Source organism: Mustela erminea, chromosome 5 (assembly GCF_009829155.1).
Source record: "Mustela erminea isolate mMusErm1 chromosome 5, mMusErm1.Pri, whole genome shotgun sequence".
Classification (NCBI taxonomy): domain Eukaryota; kingdom Metazoa; phylum Chordata; class Mammalia; order Carnivora; family Mustelidae; genus Mustela; species Mustela erminea.
Genome location: NC_045618.1, coordinates 77,735,347 through 77,752,903, shown reverse-complemented (window position 1 = coordinate 77,752,903; position 17,557 = coordinate 77,735,347). Strand labels below are relative to the sequence as shown.

The following is a 17,557-nucleotide window of genomic DNA, read 5'->3' as shown; positions in this document are numbered from 1 at the left end:
CTACCATCTTCTATTCATTTATTTAATTGTTCAATTTGAGTATATATATTATAGCTTTATCAGCATTGTTAATTCATACCTTCATGGAAAACAGCTAAAAGAACAGTTTTTTCCCCTTAAGCATTACAGGCTCCACCCATTCCCAGCTATTACATTAGCTCCTTTCCCCCTATCTCCTTTGCGAAGTGTGTGTGTGTGTGTGTGTATGTGTGTGTGTTTAATATACTTGTAATACAGTCAGTTTCTTTCATTATAGTCTATTCCAATCTGGAATTCTCCAACCTTCTGGATAATTTTTAAAATATTTGCATACATAAGGGTCACCCTATGAAATAAAATTCTAAATGTTTTTGACAGATGTTACTATTATGTATTCACCATTACAGTATCACACAGGATAATTTCAATCCCTCAAATAACAAACTATTTTTCACTTATTAGAACCTTCCCCCACCCCAAACCTCCAGTAACAACTAGATCTTTTTTAATTTATTCTATATTTTAATCTTTATATGCCATTTTAATAATGTCTTATAGTTGGAATCCTAATGTATGTAACCTTTCAGACTATCTTCTTTCACTTAACAATATGCATTTAAGGATGCTTCATGTCTTTACCTGGGTTGATAGCTTATTTCCCTACCACCAAATAATATTCCATTGTATGGATGTACCACAATTTGTTTATCATTCACCTGTTGAAAGATAACTTTGTTGCTTCCAGTTTTTTATAATTATGAATAAACCTACTAAAAACACATGAGGATTTTTTATGGACATAAGTTTTCAAATCAGTTTGGTAAATACTTAGTATTGGAACTGTTATATATAGCAAGACTACATTTAGCTTTGTTTAAAGAAAAAAAACCTGCCAAAATGTCTTCAAAAGTGGGAGCACCATTTTACATTCCCACTAGCAATGAATGAGAGTTTCTTTTGCTCCATTTTCACAGTATTTGGGTTGTCAGCTCTTTGAATTTTGACCATTCTAATAGGTGTGTAGTAGTATCTCATTGTATTTTTAATTTGCATTACTCTGATAGCCTATGAAATGGAACTACTTTTTTACATCTTATTTGCCATCATATATATTCTTAGGTGAAGTATCCAAATCTTTTGCTCATTTTTAAAATGAGTTATTTGTTTTCTTTTGTTTGAGCTGTAAGAATTCATTGTATATTTTGGATACCAGCCCTACCCCTCATATTCAGAGTAAGGAACACTGAGTGGTACAGTTCATATGGATAAGACTCACAAAGTGAAGATCAAAGATAGATCTGAGTAAGGGTAGTGCTGGCAAGAGATTTTTGTTCATGTCAATACATACAATCTCTTTCACTTTATATTACAAAAGAATGAAGCTGATAGAATAAAAAAGGTTAAAATTTAATTCTGAAACACGTCCTAATCTCTCATTCTACTATTTTGCTATTTCTCCCCACATTCAAACTTATTTAGGGGGTGTCATACAGCACCAAAATTTACATGGCACATGTAAACTTAGAAACTGAAATAATGTAAACATCATCTAAATCTATAAACTTTATTTCAACATCAATTTACATAATATGTAAACAAACAGGCTTTCAATCAAAGTTTAATCAACTTATTATTAAATATTAATATAAAACTGACATTCCCTTTAATTTATGTAACTACTGATCAAGAAAACCCTTAATTTGCTTTGTGGTTTCAAACCTCATCTGTCGTCTTCAAGTACGAGAATAATATTCCATAGACAAAAGTTATAAAAGTCAATTTTGGAACATAATTTTACCATTAAGCTTATGTCAACTAGAAAAAGTGCATTTTCAACCAATTAAATCTAAAATAATATACATTCTTTTTAAAATTCATGTTAACCTTTTTAAAGATTTAAAGATACTCTGACCCTATTATTTGGGAAAACAACAACAAAAAAAAGCCTTTGAAATATTTAAACTAATATTATTTTCTGATATAAGCATGCATATTTTTGTCTTAGAAATAACTACCACTTGAGATAAGGGGGCCAGATAATTTATCATCCAAAGTACAATTTGTGAATAAGAAAGGACAGTAATAATGATAATAGTAGTGAAGAGACAATGGGCATTAACTGAGTCTTGTCTGGACAAACACAGATAAAGGGCTAAGCCTAAACTTAATTTAAAAAATCTGAATCAAACATTAGCAAAAATACTCAAAAGTTTAAAAATACCTAATGTTAAATGGCACAAATATAATAATCTGTCATTGATAGTGAATACTTAAGAAGCAATTTATTTAACAAACTGCTGATATTCAACTTAGTGTAACAATTAGACAATCAATTTAATTTTAGCTTGTTAATAAAAGGTAGGAGACTAAATATAAGATAGAAAAATTTTTGTTTTTTTAATGGAACTTTTTAAAACTATACTGAGGGGTGTCTGACTGCTCAGTCAGTGCAGCATTTGACTCATGATCTCAGGGTCAGGAATTCAAGTCCATGTCAGGAGTACAATTTATTTTAAAAAAATAATAAATAAATAAATAGATAATTTAAAATATACTGAAAATCTTTTAAAATGCTTTCCTTCTCCAAACTTTCCCACCTAACAAGTTCCTAAAAAATCATCATTAAACATGATTTGCTTTTGTTTAAGGCCACATTTTTCAAAGTTGATTCAAAGCATATCAGACAGACTGTCAAACGCTACTGGTTAAGGCAGAACCCTAAGAACATGTCCTACTTTAGGGTTAAGACCTTTTGATACAGATATTTAACATCTGTTTTTCCTTTTATGGAAAGAAAATGAGATTAACAGACCATACTGCCTGCCTATTGTTTATAAGCAGGGGTAAGTCAAAGTACCTCTTCTCAGAGATAAATTTGAAAGAAGGAAGGAGAAAGAGCCATATTAGAAGATTTCTACTTAAATCTCCCATATTTGTTTATTTATTAATATTTTTAAAGATTTTATTTATTTATTTTAGACAGAGAGCACATGCATGCACAAGCAGGGAGAGGGGCAGAGGAAGAGGGAAAGAATTGCAAGTAAACTCTGTGCTGAGCAAGGAGTCTGACAGCAGCTCAGTCCCATGACCCTGAGATCAGACCTGAAACAAAACCAAGAGTTGGACGCTTAACAGACTGAGCCACTCAGGCACCCCTATTTTCTAATTGTTTTAAGTAATCTTTATACCCAATGTGGGACTCAAACTCACAACCTCAAGATCAAGAGTTGCACGCTTTACTGACTGAGCCAGCCAGGTGTCTCTAAACCTCCTATATTTAGAAATCATGTCTGCTTGATTTCATAAAATATGGGAGATACTTTCCCTTTTTATAGGAAATAAGGCAAAGGAATACTGATTTTCATAATAAATGCGTGATAATCTGGGGATAGCAAAATAAAGATGTTACCAGTTAATAGAATCCAGAGGATGGAGCTGCAGGAGAAATTTTCCAGAGCGATGTAGCCCTCAATAGGGAAGAACAACTTGTATCTAGCAAGGAGAGAGCTGGTAAATGTTTTAATTAACTATTGCTGCATAACACAACACCCTAAAACTTAGTGGTTTAAAACAACTATTATTGTTCATATTTCCATGGTTTCAGTGGGTGGTTTTTCTAATCCACATGATGTCAGGAAGGGCTACAGTCATTTGGAAGTTCAACCAGGCTGGAAAGTCCAAGATGGCTCTTTCACATAGTTTCCAGTTGGTAATAGCTATTAACAAGACACTCAGCTAGATTCATCCACCAGAGTATTCTCCATCTGGCCTTTCCGTATAGATACGGCTTCTCAAAACCTGGCTACTGGATTTTAAGGGGGTAGGTAGTAGAACCTACATGTCATAGGTTAAACTCTCTAGAAGAAGATTCTGAGAATTTGGGGGTACAGAATGTTTTGTTATTATTGATCCCTGGTGGTGGGGGGATGTGGAAGTAGCGGGATTAGGCAAAGGAAAAAAATCCAACTGAGATGCAATTGGTTAACCATATGTAGCACATGAGGGCAAAATGTGTAGCCCTTTATACCCTCTCTTTGTTTAGTCTTCAGGGTAGGCATGACCTCAGGTGAGGTAGGTCTCTACAGCTGAGAGAGGTGCTGAAGGAGCTACACTTGATGTCTGTCTGCTGCCTTCATTCCTCACTGCTGAATAACAAGTTCCTCTCTAAAGTAGGATCTGAGTGGCTCATCTTAGATCTGTCATACTATCAGTCCTCTTAAAGCCTGGGCTTGTAGGTCCCAAAACAGTAACTTTACCAGTTTCATGGCCATTGATTGATCAAAGTTGGTTACAAGGGCAGCCCATATTCAAGGAAAGGTGAAATAAATTCCACCACTTGAATTAGGAATAAAATGCATATAGAAAGAAAGGAGGAATTTGGAAACGCACTCCAGATTCTGCCTTCTGACTGTAATAATTCATGTACAAAATAATGTAATAATTCATGTACAAAAAAATTCACTTAACACCTCCCAATACTGCCACAAATTACCATTCCTTTATTGCATCAGCTCATAGACAAAACTCTTATCACCTATATCAGAAAAAACGTAGATGAGGTAACTCCTCAATCTTCTCAGGAGCACCTGTGAACTAAAAACTGAAACACCAACACAATCATCTGCCCCATACACTCCTAATGTACAACAATTAGGAAAGCACCTGGTAGCCTACAATAGAAACCTTCATTTTAACAGTGTAAAACCTAAGGCATATAGCAGTTACTTGCCCAAAGCAATTCTGAAATACAGCAGGACATGTCACCATTCCCTCCATCTCCTGTGATAGAGAATGTTTTGGGTTTGTTGTTGTTTTAATGTTTCTTGATTAGGGACCATCTCTGCCCCCTGAGGATGGTTTTTCAGGGCTATGCCTCCTGTCATCCTTACTTTTCCATAAGAAGTGCAATATGTTGCTGCTAAGTAATTTTCTTAGCTGTGTTCTATTCATATGAGATTAAAAACACTGAGGTCCCTTTCCATTTTCCATTTCCATTCTACATCTGTCCCTTTTAGTCTAAGCTCTTAAAATTTCCATTAAAATGTTTGGACTTCCTGTGTACCTAACATATTTTATGATAGATGTTTAAAGACATAACCCTCTCTACTTTGGATTTAAAATCAGAATGCTATAGGAATAACACCTTTAAGATACTTGAAAATCCTTTTTTCTAGCTGAATGGGCTTATGAAGCACTATCTGAAGATTCTTAAAAACTTTATTGTCTATCTGAGGTCAACAAGGCAAGCCCTTAAGATTCTCAAAAGCCCTATTGTCTAGGAAGGTCTAAGGGACAGATCCTTAATCTCTCTGAAGGTTAAACAGTCTTTCAACTGCACCGTTAAACAGATCTTCATGCAGTGGCTGTTTTTCTGGCAGCACTCTGGACTTGATCTTTGTTCCTGCTTTTAATTTGCCCTGAAAATCTCATATGGGCTGAAAGAGATGAATATGAGAATAATTTATGTTCTAACCCAGCAAATCCTTATTTGAAAGTCTTTCTTCTAGATCAGAGGTTGGTCATCTATGGCCCACAGGTCAAATACAGACTGTCACCTACTTTGTCAATGAATTTTGTTGTTGTTGTTGTTGTTTGAGCACAATTACACCCATTCACTTAAAATTGTCTGGGTCCAGTATTGTGTTGTAACTGCAGAGTTGAGTAGTTGCTACAGATGCCATACAGCCTAAAAAGCCTAAAATATTTACTATCTGGTCCATTAAAGAAAATGTTTGCTGACTTACACTCTAGATACTGCTTGAAAATTAAAGGTTTCTTCTCTAATTCATTCCACCCCATTAATGGTCATGTACACCTGAAGAAACCAGTTGACTCTAACAACTTTCTGTCTGGAAACATTCTGAGCCAAATACACAAGGTCATTAGATATATTTTCTCTCATATTACCACAATTGCAGCATTATCAAACATTCTCCCTCTACAAAATAGGGCATAAATTCACCTTTGCTCCAGGCCAAATATCAATTTCTTCACTTACAGCCTCCATTGACCATCTCTGTGACCTTTCTGACCCAAACCCACTATCTGCTCCCAAAGCCAATGCCACATGTTTTAGGCTTTTGTTACAGCAGCACCTCACTTCTAAGTACCAATTTCTGTTTGGGTTATCTATTAACACAAAACAAACCATCCCAAAATTTAATGGCTTAAAATAGCAACCATTTTATTATCTTTAATGATTGTATATGCTAACTTGGGTTAGACAGTTTCTTTTGCTCCTTTCTTTTGCTGGGGCTATAATCATCTGAGGGCTCAATTTAACCTGTATGTCTAAGAAAGATGTATTAGTTATTTATTGCTATGTAATCTATTACTCCAAAACTTATTATTTAAGATAATAAAAAAGTATATTGCACAGTTTTTGTGGTCAGGAATCTGGGAGCAGCTTAGCTGGGTGGTTCTGATTCTGGGTGGTTCTGGGTGGTTGACTTGATTACAGTCAAGTTGTCGGCTGAATTGCAGTCATCTGAAGTCTGGTAGATCCACTTAAGGATTTGTAGGCAGGTTTCAGTTCCTCACCACAAAGGCTTATATATAGGCTGAAATGACAACTGGCTTTTCCAACTGAGTGGTCTCTGAGAGGACCACCAATATGAAAAACACAGCACAGTTTGTAATGTTGGAAATGACAGATCACTTCTGTGATATTCAGTTGGGTCATATAAACCAGTACTGGTACAATGTGGGAGGGGTCTACATAAGAGGATGAATAACAGGAAAGCACCCTTATTGGGTGCCATATCAGAGACTGGCTACCACAAAGATACACTCATATGGGTGTCAATTAGTGCCCAATATAACTAGAATGCCTTGGTTCTCATTTTTGTGATTCCTCCATCTATCTTGGGCTTCTCATAACATGGTTGCTGAGTTCCAGGAGGCAGCAAATAGAATCTTCCAGTTCTCTTTGATCTGAGTTTTGAAGTCTCATATTGTCCTTCTGCCTTGTCATTCTATTTGTAGAAGCTAGTCAGTCATAGGCCATCTCAATTTCAAGGAAAGCAGCAATAAGCTCTAACTCTTGATATGAAGAGTGACATGTGTGTACACCCTAAAACACTGATGAAAGAAATTGAAGATGACATGAATAAATGGAAAGACATTCCATGCTCATGTACTGGGAGAACAAACATTGCTAAAATGTCCATCCTACCCAAAGCAACCTAGAAATGTAGTGCAATTCTGATAAAAAAACACCACAGTATTTTTCACAGAACCAGAACAAATAATTGTAAAATTTGCATAAAGCCACCAGAAGACTCTAACTAGCCAAAGCAATCTTGAAGAGGACAAAAAAGGAGGTATCAGAATCCCAGATTTCAAGATATACTGCAAAGCTTAGTAATTAAAACAGTATGGCACTGGCAGAAAATAGACACATGGATCAATAGAACAGAGTAGAGAGTTCAGAAATAAACCCATGGAGGTATAGCTCAGGGTAGAGCATTTGACTGCAGAAATAATCCCATGCATGTATGGTTAATCAATCTATGACAGTGAAGCAAGAATATACAATGGAAAAAAGACAGTCTCTTAAATGGTGTTGGGAAAACTGGATTGCAACATGGAAAAGAACGAAATTAGACCACTTTCTTATACCATATACAACATTAAACTCAAAATGGAATAAAGACCTAAATATGAAACCTGAAACTATAAAATTCCTAAAAGAAAACATAGGCCATAAACTCTTTGACACCAACCACAGAAACATTTTCCAAAAATTTTTAAATAGTGGTTTGGAGGAATATTTGCATATTCTGGATGTTAATCATTCATTGGTTTTATGTGTTACAAATACTTCCTAAAACTCTCTGCCTTATGTTTTTCATCTCTTTAAAGTGTGTTTTCATGAGCAGACATTTTCTAAAATTATTTCTAAATTTATTAATCCTTTATTTTATTATGCTTTTCATTTCTTATGTAAGAAATCTTCTCCCACCTGAAGAAATAAAGATATCCACTATATTATCTCCTAAATGTTTCATAGCTTTGTCTCTTATCCATATGTGTTTAATCCACCTAGAATTGGTTTTAGTGTATAACATGATATTGAACTCCATTTTTACTTGGTTAGTTCCATATGTGTATGTATGTGAGTCAGCCAGGTGGCTTTCAGTCTTCAGGGTGGGGGAGAGGGGAATGGATTTTGCCACCTAGAAGACATCTGACAATGTCTGGATACAATTATCTTTATCACAATAGGAAAGAGGGTGCTTCTGGCATCAAGTGGGTAGAGATCAGGGTTGCTAATTTAAAAATCCTACAATTCACTGGAGAACCCCCCACCCCCCAACATCAAAGAATTATCCTATCCCATTGATAACAGAGTTGATATTGAGAAATTCTGCAGTAGATTATTCCAGGGTTTATAAACAACCCCAAATCTTTCGACAATAAAGATTATTTCTCCCTCACATTCATATCATTTGAGGATTAGCCAATGATGTATTCCCCAGCATGGGTCATTGCCAATCTCATAGCAGAGGGGAAAAAGGAATGCACTCATAACATATGTGCAGTGGTTCTACCAGAGTTGTCGCACATCTCTTCCTCTCAAATGTTTTTGGACAAAGTCAGTGGCCTAAGTCTCCAATGTAAGGAGTTAGGAAACAGGGCCAATTAAACCCAAACTAAATATAAGAAAATGGAGACAATTAAAAATAAGAATGAAACTTGGTGAGACAGAAAATAGTCAAACAATATAAAAAAATAACTGAAAAGCTGTATTTTGGAAAGATCAATAAAACTGATAAATCATAGACACAAAAGAAAAAAAAATAGACACAAATTACTAACATCAACACCACACTAGATCCTAAAGATAGTAAGAGGACAGTAAACAGGGGTGCCTAGGTGGCTCAGTCAGTTAAGTGTCTGCCTTCAGCTCAGGTCATAACCCCAGAGTTCTGGGATCTATCCCAGTGTTAGACTCCCTGTTCAGTAGGAAATCTGCTTCTCCCTCTCCCTCTGCCCATCCCTGCCCCCCACTCATGCTTGCTCTCTCTCTTTCTTAAATAAGTAAATAAAAATCATTAATTAAAAAACAAAAAACAGGACAGTAAGTAAATATTATGAACAATTTCATGTCAATAAATTCAACAACGTAAACAAAATGGGCAAACTCCTTGAAATTCTAAATGTAATATAACAATAAATTTCAAAAGTCTGAACAGCTCTAGATCTCCCCAAAAAATTAATTCACAATCTTTTACAAAGAAACCTCCAGTTTTAGACAGCTTTAGAGATAGATTCTACCAAACATTCAAGGATAAAAGTATGCCAACCATATAAAAACTCCTTCAGAACACTGAAAAAATAGGTATACTTCCAACATATTTTATGAGGCAAGTATTATTCTGATACTAAAACTAAAGATATTTTAGATGTCTATTACAGATATAACTGAAAGTTACAGGCCAATATAATTTATGAATATAAATTTAAATATTATTAAATATAATATTAGCAAATACATACATTATATATTTATATTCAACCTAGGAATAATTTCCTTTCTTTCTAGTTACTACTTAGTTCTTCTATGGTTGTTAACTAAGATAAAGGTAACAGAGGAGGATTTGAGGTACTCAGTTGTTATTTGTGCCTCTGTGGATGCCTGGAAAAAATGAAGTCAGAAAGGGAGGAGGTCAGGCTAGAGAATATAGATGAAGCAAGTAAAACGAGAAATAGGGGAAAAAATGGCCCAAACAGCACAAAGAAGGTGACAATGGACATTTTGTTGACTCCTTTCTTATGCCCCCCAAAATAAATTCACCTTTTCCTCACAGATGAAATGTTAGCTCTGGGGACATTATTGAGGATAAGGCAAAACTGTAAAGTGTTGAGAGTTGTGTACTTGTGTTTAGACAATGTATTATTTTAGGAATACCGGTGGGTAGTGGTTTTGCAGTGGTTTATTGTCTTCTTTTTAAGACCCTACTGTGATACACTTAACTAATTGTGATATTTAAAGACTAATATGGTTACTGATTAGAAAATTCATAAGGTATATTAGCAATTTGTTTATATGATAATCTCTCAATTTTGAAATCTCTCAAACATGTTATTTTGACAGCATTAAAACTGATTAAAGACAATTTAGGTAATACAAACAAACACTTGGTGAAGCAGACTGTCTCATTTCAGAGACCTGCAAAATGAGGTGAAAGACAAGAAGCTTTTATTGGTTAAAGAATGAAAAACAAGAGAAAAATAGAAAATGTCTGATTGGCTGGGGCCTCATACTCAACCTTGTTTAGCGTAAGAAGATCTAGAGTTGGCTTGGCATTTGGGGATTTGCTGACTGGATATACTGTGTTTTTGGTCAAGCAGAACATATATAGGGATAGAGAAGTTACATCAGTTTCAGTTTGCTTATGTGGCACTTCAGGGAGAAGCAGAAGAGGGATCATCTTGGGCCTAGAAATTTGGTTTAACAACAGTAACTGCTATTTTTGAAATTTAAATTGTGTATTAAGTATACTACCTAAAATTTTTTTTAACTTCATCTTTCATCCTTTTTAATTACAAAAGTAGTAGTAGCAACTGTGTGAATATAGTTTCTCATACTATATGGGCTATGGAACAAAACAGTAAATAGTACTAAATCTAACCATTTAGCAAATGTGGAGGCTTGTGCATATTTAGCTTTAGGATGATTACAAGCACTGATCTTAAAATAGTAAAATAAGGGCTATCCATCATAATATAGCTGGCTTAAATGTAGTATAAACTTTACAAATTTGACTCTCCCTTAGTGGTTTGCATCTTCAACTGGTTCCAGATTTCTCTTTCAGAATTAAATATATTTTAAGAAAGGAGAAAGAGAAAAGGAAAAGAAAAATGATCCCAGTTTTAATCCTTTAAAAATCCAAGTTTACTAATCCTCTAAGTATTATTATCTTTTGCTAATTGGTTATTGAACAATATTTTGAAAACTGTATGCCTCCTATTATTTTCCATAAGAGCTGAAACTCTGCATATACTTGATTTGAACTTTTGAGCTTTTAAATATTTTTATCATTTCAAAGTCATGTTAATAAAATGTGTCAGCCACTAAATTTTAATACATTGGTGACCAGCAATACTTGGATTTGTGTAGTCATATTAACTTTTTTTTGTGGCGTTTGCTTTAGTGAAAAGCTTTTTCTGGGATTTCTGAGTTACAAATTTATAAAGTTGTAAAATATTAAAATTATAAATGTGTAAAGCTTTAAATTTATAAAATAAATATTATTTAAAAAATTATCATATTGGCAGGAAAAATGTATTTTTTAAAAAATCTATTAATACCAGTTGCAACTTGTCTGTGTAAATCAGGATTTTCTTGCTACTCTGCCACCAAATAAAGAATAAATCAGATGCTAAACCTGTTATTTACAACCTGTAATTTCAAATCTTTATATCACTGAATAGTTTAATTTTTCTCCATAATTAATTTTAAAATAAATTCTATAAATTTAATTCATATAGTAAATTTATTTTACTAAAAGGCTCTCTCCTTCCATTTCATAAAAGGATTTTATATTTATTAGAAAAAGGATCCTACTTAAAATCACAACCTATATTATATATGTGTATATACCTTAACTTTAATTTCCAGTGTTTGGATATTTGAACAGGTTTCTGTGTGTGAGGGTGGGATAGTTGAAGAATCATAATTATGATTTAATGCTGCTTACGAGGTTATAATGAAGATACTATGTTCATTTAATTGGCATTCAAATTCAAATTAAAAAATTATAGTGCTAAAATTTTTCTGTATTATATCTGTGAAGAATATATAACTCAATGCCTGTCTGTTTGGACATATGCCAATAAAAGGTTGACATTCATTCACTTCAGAAGTCTTGAAGAAAGCATACTAAATTTGGGTGATTAGAAATCCAAATTCTTAGTTATAAATCCAGAGGAAATGTTTATTTGAATTCAATATTATGAGTCCTAACAAATGGAAGTAAACATACTAGCTGAAATCCCAGGAAAGTAACATAAGTGAACTGGTCCTGTATGAGTGATGGCAGCAAGGGCAAGGCCCCAAATGCATGCCCTACCTGAAGGGACAATTGTTATTTAGCATTGGCCAATCATTGCTACATGGAAATGTGCGACCAGAATTATGAGAATATGTGATTTTTCAAAATGACACTGCAAAGCATATATTTTTTACAACATGAAATCTATTTTTTTATTTAAATTCAATTAGCCAACATATAGTACATCATTAGTTGTAAATGTAGTGTTCAATGATTCATCAGAAGTCTTTATTTACTTTATTTTATTTACTTTGCTTTATTTACTTTATTTATTTACTTTAAGTGTTGGCTCCCAAATGGAAATATAGTGCTGGCAAAATAAAATAAGGTAGTCAGTTTGTAACCTCTCGACTATATAAATCAATTATAAGCTCAATTATTTCAAATTTCACAAATCCATTTTGTATGAATTACAGGAATACATATAAGTCTGTATGACCAAAGAATACATTCACTATTTAAAACCACGTGAAGAATTCAGGCTCATGCATAATATGTAAAGCTGTAAAGCCACTTAAACATTTATACATTTTTTTTGAAAATATCTGTTTCGGTACATTTTCTTCTTCTACTTTCAGCAACCAGTAATATAGTACAAATCTATAAGTGAATATTCCCCCCAAAAGTAATAGATTTAAACTTAACTATTTAACTCCTTAGAAAATAGAGGTGCATTTCCCTGACTTCTTAATCATATTTCGTAGTGTTTTCAATTTAACCTTACAGAAAGTCAAAACTATAAGGATTCTTAAAAATAATTTAATAAAATCCTTTATGTTATGGATGAATAAGATCCAGAAGGGGGAAGTGTTTGTCCAATGTTACAGATCATTAATAGGAGAACCAAAAATCCTTTCAAATAGCACAAAGTTAAGAAGTAATATTTAATATTCCAAACTGAGATTATGAAAAGACTGAAGCACAAAGAGAGCATGTGAGGAAATGTAGAATATGTAAGTAAGTTAAAATATACAATAGATACATACCTGGGCAAATTTTACTAGGAGGTCTAAGTAAGTAAGCTGTCTTCTTTTTAGTGGACATTCACTAATATCTTTATGGTTGGCATAAATTTTAACTTGGAAAAGAATTCTGGATGGATGCCATTTGTGAGCATCTGGGGGAATTTCAAAAAGACTTGTGGCAGTGGACAGAGCTGGTGTCCTGACCCTCACTAGTAATTAAACTTAGTATCTGTCATTTATCTCTGTTTTGCAAATAAGCTGGGAACTCAGAGGTTTCTCATTGACAGAAAAATAGAAATTTAGTGGGTGGTTCAATATATAAAGGATTTTAGAAACTGTAAAAGATGAGAACTCTGCTTCTGTCAGAAGAGCTGACAGGACTCAGACAGATTTCAGCAGGAAATGATGGCATTTTCTATCAAAACCATGGAGCCACTTGAGAGACCGCAACTAGATATCAATGTAGCCCGTATGAATTTGCTCCCCATACTAAGTATCACACTTTATTTGTTCTAAAACAAACGAAATTATATTCCAAATCCATAACATCTTGAGTTGTATGAGATTGTATTTGTTGCATTAAATGGAAGGAGCTATATATATATATATTTTTGATGGGCAGCAAGGGAAGGTTTATTGAGTGATTTATTGAGCAATAGCAAAAGTGATAGTAGAAAGCCCCCAAGGAGGGGGGTGACATGAAGAGGTTGCCCAAGGAGGGTATTTTCTTTCCTAGGAATATCAAAGAATCTGGAGGATGTATAGTTGGTACCTGTCCAGGAACTGGGGACATGGGGATATGGGCTGGTCTTTACGTTATGACAGTTATTATCTCCTTATGCTTCATGATGCTGTTATTGCAGTTCATCTTTTGCTGTATGCTGGACACCGATTCACTGACAGGATCAATGCTTGCTATGATGACACCACTCATTGAGTGCAGCCTCAGCAGCAAAGACCTACAGCACTGCCCTGTAGGCTGCAATGCTAAGTGGTTAGTCTTTTCACAGCATCACTTGGTCATTCTCCATTAAGAGAGCTGCATATAAAATGTCATTTTATAACTCTCCCTGTCTCTCAGATAGAGTCACTTTCTCCTCCTCCATTCTCAGTACTAACATCTCTCTTCTTTTGAATGGGCTGTCTTGCCAGTTACCCAGCAAGTGTTGTATTAGGGACCTGAAACACAGAAACCTTTACATCCCCCCACTTAAGGCAGAAATTTCAGATTCAGATTCAGATAAACCGTGATTATCTTCTGATAGGAAAAAATTCTTTCATCCTTAAGAGTATCCTAGAGTATCCAAGGTGATACAAAGTAGATTACAGCCCAATAAATTCCCAATACACCAATTCAGGTAAAGGAGCACAGTTTCAAGATAGAACTAGCTTTATAGCTGGTCAGTAAAAATGATTCAGACAAAGACATATGATTGGGTCAGGGACTGGGTGGAAGATTGTGTTAATAAAATAAGCAATTGCAATCTTTGAAATTAGGGACAGGGAGCTGGAAATAAACCTGAATATTAAATTGAGAAATTTATTACCTAGCTGTGGGGATAATTCAAATCTATGTCCAGCTAATAACACCTGGATAAACATGCCACCATTGGCGTATTTGAAGTAAGAAAAAGGGAAGCAAGCCCTGCTGTTCCATAAACATATACCAACTAAGCCAACTTATGTATAAATTTCAGTTTACAGGGAACACATTAAACTTTTATTTTTCTACACTTTCTGATTTTTCTCTTCTTAGTTTCCAAAAAGTTCTATTAGACAAAGTCCAGTTTTCCTCAGTTTAAGAGGCAAAATGTTTTGTGAGACCAAAGCCTAGGTATAAAGGAGATCTGAGTGTTCATGAAGTTTAGCATGATGGTAGTACCATTCATTGTGGCTTAGCACTATAAGATGAGTTAGTGGAACAAAGAGATGAAAATGTAGAATGGGAAACATTGGAACACAGAAATAGGTATCTCTCATGTGGGATGATAGGGCTTCTGGAAAATTGAGGGTATATAGAGTCATTTTGGAGGCTCTGAAATATACCATTGGGATGGATATTGATCATTCTGTTCAATCTAAAAGAGAATCTTACCATCTACTTCCTTATCTTTATCCTCCTATTTTATCTTCCTCCTCAGGTACAAATAAATAAGCTTTCCTAAATTTTAATAAAGAAAGAATTGCTAATATTTAGGTAATTAGGAAGTTATAACTGCAACCCTCTGGCTTCTCATGATTTCCATGATACATGACAAGAAAAGTTAACTTTGTGCTGGAACAACTGGATTTCCATATGTAAAAGAATGAATTTGGAACCCTACCTCACACCATATACAAAATTAACTCAAAATGAATCAGTGGCCTAAATATAAAGCATAAAATAATAGAATTCTTAGAAGAAAACATAAGAGTAAATCTTTATGACTTCAAATTTTGCAATTGAATCTTAGATATGACATCAAACAGCAGAAGCAAGAAAAGAGAAAAAAATAGGTAAGTTGGAGTTCATCAAAATTGAACACTTTTGCAAATTGAAGGGCAGTGTCAAAAAGCTGAAAAGACAACTTACAAAATGAGAAAATATTTATAAATCAAATAAATGCTAAGGGACTGGTATCCAGATTATATGAAGAATTCCTACAACTCAACAAAAATTTAAAATGAGCAAAAGACTTGAATAGACATTTTTTTTTCAAATTAGATTATAAAGGATATTTGCACTATGAGATGCATAGTTTCTGAAAGGAAATGTAATATACTTTTCTTTAAATAATATTTTTGACAGGAATTAAAACCTAAACAGAAGCTATTGTGTGTGTGTGACCAGGGTGTGTGTGGGGGGGGTTATGTGTGTGTACCATATTCTTTGTTCTACCATTGTAGAATAGCCATATAAATATGATAAATACGTTCTCATTTAGCAAGTAGGCTATATACTTTATGTTCAATAAGCATGTACTTTATGTTCAATAAACAGCATGCATATTATATTTTCAGTATAATGTGTTTGGGTTTCATCCATATTGTGCTTAAATAATATTCCATTGTGGATGATATATAGTATATGTTACATGAGTATAACACATTTTTTAATCCCTTCATTAGTTGCAGATTTGGGTTGCTTCTACTTTCTAGCTGTTGTGAATAATACTTCTATTAGAACTCACGTAAAAGTATTTGTTCGAACCCTGTTTTCTTTTGGATAACAACACATCTAGGAGTGGAATAGCTGGATCATATGGGATTTCTTTGTTTAGCTTTTTGAGGAACAACCAAACAGGGTGGCTAAAATTCATAGGTAGCAGAGTACTAAGAGGAAAGAACTCCACAGAAATAGACCTTTGGAAAAAGGAAAGGGTCTCCTTGGGTCTTCAGCTGAGTACTAATCAGAAGACGCATGGGAGGGAACAACCTAAGGAAATGAGGTAACAGTGCCTGGTGCTCACGCAGAGCTAGAAATAGTTCCTGTTCCCTCTACTTGGAATGGAAAACCTCATAATTCACTGTATATTAGCTAGAGTTAAGAGGGTTTTGCCTCAGTTGTGGGGCAAGATTAGCACTAGATTAGATGATCTGGTCCCACTTCATAAAGCAAGACCACAAAATACTGGACTGTTTCCAATAACCACATTCAAGGACAAAGCTCAAGGATATTTGTAGTAATGCAAAAATATCCAGCATACAACAAGGTAAAATTAATAATGCCTGATATCGCATAAAAATTACCAGACATGTAGAAAAGTAGGACAATATGATTCATATTGAAGAGAAAAAGAAATTAAAACTTCAGAAATGACACATAATGCAGCCAATAAACAAAGATAATAAAATAATAATTGTAACTGTATTCCATATGTTCAACAATCTATAGGATTTATTCATAGATTAAGTGGATACTTGGAAGATATATAAAAAATACCTAAACTTAATTACTAGAGATGAAAGTTACAATATCTGAGATGGGAAGCCTACTAAATTCTTACTTGATCATACAGATGGAAAGTCTAAGTCTAGTGACCAGAAGTCTGACTTGAAGCACCAAAACAAAGAGTCACGGCTCTTCAGTCAAATTCTGGACCTGAGGCAATTTACAAATCCAAGAAGGAGAGCTTGGGAAAGGATCCCGCTATACTATAAAATTTTTATATCATGTGACAATGAGCTCATACTCAATGGAATTCACTGGTCTTACGTCTTCCACCATTCTGAAGCAGCTGGCTTGATAGCGCTGTGGATTGCCCTTTTGAAAACTAAGTCATGGTATCAGCTAGGTGGCAATACCTTGAAATACTTATAATACAATGTCCCTCAGGCTGTGTGGTCCATGCTCTAAATCAGACTTAGCGTATAGTTCTATTTCTCCCATAACCAGGATTTATAGATCCTTAAATTATTAATGCAAGGCGTGGAAAATGGAAGTGGCTCCTCTCACTATTGCCCTTGGTCTAGAGGTTTTAGTTTCAAAGCAAGGAAGGCATCCACCAGATGACACAATAATGAATGGATTGAGCTAGAAGTTGAGACTGCCATCTGGCCACTTTGGGCAGCTCA

General features: G+C 34.3%; 1 long non-coding RNA gene across 3 annotated transcripts in view; it reads right to left on the bottom strand.

Moving 5' to 3' along the window:
- LOC116591221 overlaps nt 1-17,557 on the bottom strand; it is a 198,026-nt gene that overhangs the window by 172,807 nt on the left and 7,662 nt on the right. For 2 of the 3 annotated variants that reach the window (XR_004285883.1, XR_004285881.1), the window contains exon 4: nt 6,181-7,059. The exons of the other annotated variant lie outside the window; for it this stretch is intronic. This is a non-coding gene — a long non-coding RNA (uncharacterized LOC116591221). Of the gene's footprint in view, nt 1-6,180; nt 7,060-17,557 lie in introns of those variants that run through there. 3 annotated transcript variants of the gene reach the window in all.